The following is a 4,295-nucleotide window of genomic DNA, read 5'->3' on the forward strand; positions in this document are numbered from 1 at the left end:
GCCCAATTAACAGAAGAAACTGCCCCACATCTAACAGATGGCAATAGAATACACATCCCCAGCAACATCTTGCATTTGCAACTGAAGACAATTCTCATTCAGGAATCAACTATGAAAAAGCATCATCAAGTAAAATCCATTAGCTCTAATCAGTGGAATTGATGTGCTGGCTGCAAACATCTCTGAGAGAGGATGAGAGTAAAATTAAAAAAAAAAAAATCTGTTTTTAAATTACAGCCACCATGCCAGGAAGGAGGAATTCCTTCTCCAGTCTCCTCTGAGAAAAGGATGTGGCCAAGTGTGATGCCACGTTGTGGGACATGGGGTGGCCAAGGACATAGGTGTCATATAGCATCAGACTGCATCAGTCTGGGGCACAATCCTACCAAAAAGGTTATTAACAGGAAGAAATTTCTCCCTCTGAGGATGGTAAGGAACTGGCACAGATTCCCCAGAGAAGCTGTGGCTAATCCATCTCTGGAAGTTCCATATCGGAGTGCTGCATAAAGAAAATAATTGAAATGCATAAAAAGAAGTTTGACCAATAAATCAAGTGCTCTAAAGGACATCAAATTATTTAATGTAAATCACTGGCATAACACAGCCAGAATAAGAAGTGATTTTGTAACAGGTTGAAGGGGGAGTAAATTTTGAAAGAATTTGTATTAAAAAAACCCCAAAACCAAAAAAACCCAAAACCAATAAACACACCAGGCAGAAGTGAGCTTTTCTCACACCCATGCCCTCACTCAGAGCTGAAGAGGGACAAAGACCAAGCTTGGTGAAATGGTATCACATACGTTTGGGGTGGCAGAAAGGAGGAGAACTTCCGAAGGGAGGAGCACTTATTACTGAAGGAGTGATGGGTCAGAAAGGAATGGGACTTAGATAATCCAGTGTGCAACTACCAAGATGGTACATTCAGTTTCCTTCTGATAATTTTTGCCACTGGAGGTTAAATTAGCTCTAGGAGTAGATATGAATGACTGTGAGGCTTTAGGGTAAATAAAAGGAGATTATCTATGATTGGAAGAGTGGAGCAGTGATCTGAAGAGTGCTTATAGCTCTTCTGCTGGAGCACTGAGTTCCATAGGGTCTATATGTGATGGGGCTTCAACAAGGAACTCCACAGGTCCACTTCATGGCCAGCTCCACCTGCCAACTATGCAGTATCCTGGCATCCTGTATGAGCCACTGCATTGTTCCTTGCATTTCTTCCTGCAGATCCTCTGTGTTAGGCTTTCCCAACCCTCATCCTGGGTCCTGGTCAGTGTCCATGTGCAACCTGTGAAGTCACATGGGCATGTCTTACCATGCTGACTTGCAAAGCCTGGTGACTTGAAAAATCCACAGTTCCATGACTCTGGGCTTACAGGTTCCTGCTCATACTCTGAGAGGGACATTCCTCTACTGAGTAACAATGGCCACTTATAGAGGTATTACAGAAGATGACTTATTGAGAGATTAAAGGAATTTAATTTTCCCAAACTGAATGCAAGCTGTAGGAGATTGAACAAATGACTGTATATAACTGAAAAGGGAAAAGCCAAGGGGTATGTAGTTGGATCTTTGTCATGGCCCATACGTGTGCAAATGCCTAAGTGGGTTAGGAAACAAGACAGATTAAGGTATCAGGATGTAAGATACAGAGATCAGAGCTCAGTGTTTGGGCACGTCTGAATGGTTAGCGAGTTCAGAGACACAGCTCTGCCCTTCCCTAAAGCAGGAAGGAGGAGGCTGAGGGGGACGGACACCTTCTTACTCTATGTAACTTCCTTCCAGGAGGGTGGAGCCAGGAGAGGGCCAGTATTCTCAAGGGAACAAGAGACAGGATCAGAGGAAAAGACCTCAAGTTGTGCCACGGCATGTTTAAATTGGAAATTAGGAAAAAATTCTTTCCCAAAAGGGTTGTCAAGCTCTGGAACAGGCTGCCCAGGGCTGTGGTGGAGTCCTCATTACTGGAGGGATTTAACAGACATGTGGATGTGGCGTGTGGGGACATGGGTTAGTGATGGCCTTAGCAGTGCTGGTGGAATAGTAGGACTCCCTGACCTTAGAGATCTTTTCCAACCTAAATTATTCTGTGATTCAGAGACTTTAAGTCACAAGTTCTATTTTATCTATACTCAGCAAGGAGATGCATCTCTTTCAGTTCCTCCTGAGTGGAAATCTGTGATTCTTCTCCTATTTAAGCAGAAGTTTTCAAAGTCCTTCCTAAGTATTTATTTTTCTCTCCTTAATTAAAAAAGTAGAAAGACAAAAAGAAAATTACATAACCACAGCAAAGCAGGACATAAATATTTATTACCCAGCTGAGCATTGTTTAACTCCTTGGTCAGGTCTTCCAAGGACCTGACTTGCTCATAAATCCAGAGGATGAGGCTTCCTGGTCATAATAAGCCACAAGCAAAGATCTGTGACTCTCTGCAATAGTATTGCTTTGGAATTAAGCCCTGCTCTAGGGCTTAGCCTGAAATTTCTGGGGGCAGAAAGTGCTTCCCACATGTCTGGGTGTCCCCAGGGCACAGGTGTGGCTCTTTGAACTAGTGATAATCAAGAGTTCCTTGGCATGGCTAGTCTCCAGCAAGAACAAGAGTGCTGGATAGAAAACACACTGAAACATCATCACTGGACCAGAGATGTCCCTGCAATGACTTTTCACAGAGTCATAGAATTGTTACAGTTGGAAAAGTCCTCCGAGACCATTAAGTCTGACCATTCCCCCAGCATGCCAAGCCTAACAAGTGCCACGTGTGTTAAATCCCTTCAGGAATGGGGACTCAACCACTGCCCTGGGCAGCATGTTCCAGGGCTTGAAAACTGTTTTAGCGAAGGAATTTTCCCTAATAACCAATCTAACCCCTTCTTGGCCCCACCATCCACCTCTCTGACAATGCTGGTGTTACACAGTCCAGGAAGACCAGGAGCCCTGGGCCCACAGATCTCCCCACAGAATTTTGGAAATCACTGATGGTTTCTCATCAGGAAACATCCTGTCTCCAGGTAACAGTTCTGAAAGAATTAAAAACCTCTTTTTCTTTCTTGAAGCAGTCAGGCTCCTGACATTTGCAGTAGAAGACAAAGGATGGGGAGAGATTTGAGTGAAATCTAAACCAGTTTTAGCTCAATTAAAGCAACCAATACCTTTAGGAAGAGATCCCTTGGGGTTTCACCAGAGCCCTGTTATACTAGATTTGGGAAACTGAGTCTAACAGGTCCCTTGTAGCCCAGCATCTTCCTAGGCCTGACAAAGGGGAGGGATTATTTTTCAGCTAACATCTCTGTTTTGCTTCTGCCAAAGGTTGTTTTTAGTTTTATTCTGTAATTCTTGGCTGCAGTGACCTTGAGATTTGAAATGCCCCTTAGACATGTGAGTGAAGCCTTTGTAAATGGCCAGTCCTTTCACAGCGCTCATTGTTCAGTGCAATCTGTTCACAGTATTATTCTGTATCCTGGTTACAATGAGACCTTTGGTTCTCCCAGCCCTCTGATGAGATGATTTTGTTGCTTACCTGAGGGGCTTGTCAGTTCCTTGAGGATTTTTTCCCCCCAAATTTCTAATTTTTTTCCCCACATAGTCAATTGCATCTCTTTGCATGTGACAAGGCAGAGGCTCAGACTACACACATGCTTGGAGATATAAATGCAAATCAGGAGTAGTATTTCCTTTCTCTATACCTGTATAAATGTGTGCAAGGATGCACATATGCCCCATCCATCCACCATCCATCCAGATTGGCAGAGGCACAAGGCTCATGCACCCTCTGCTCAGCAGTGAAACACCCTTGTGTTATCTCCCCACCTCCTTAGCTGAGGCTGAAACCCATCCACATCACATCACTTGTGAACAAAGGTGACCTGCCTGTGCTCATCCCTTCTGCTTGTCCCTTCCTACTGTGCACAGAGTGATTTGTAGGGGAAGAGGGAAAATAAAACTGGTTTACAGACATGAATGCCTCATTGTCTCTGCCAATATCCAAATATTGTGAAAATTTTAAAGAGACAGGATCTCTTGAAAGCAAGATTGGGTCCTGAATAGAGTTTACTTTCCAGATTTGGGTGGAAGAAGCATGAAATTATCACCATCTAACAATGTTGTGAGTCATGATGGTATAAAGTCCATGACACCTCCCTCTCCTCCCTGTATGGAATGGTGCTGTGTGCAGCCACCACTGTGACTGCATGTTGCATAATCCCTTCTACTGTAACACTGGGTAGATATTGACGGACGACTTTGCACTTTGCATTCACCACTTGCTTCCTTCTCCTTGCAAGACGTGCATGCAGAGCCCAGG

The sequence above is a fragment of the Pyrgilauda ruficollis genome, unplaced genomic scaffold (genome assembly GCF_017590135.1).
Source record: "Pyrgilauda ruficollis isolate IOZ18807 unplaced genomic scaffold, ASM1759013v1 scaffold204, whole genome shotgun sequence".
NCBI lineage: Eukaryota > Metazoa > Chordata > Aves > Passeriformes > Passeridae > Pyrgilauda > Pyrgilauda ruficollis.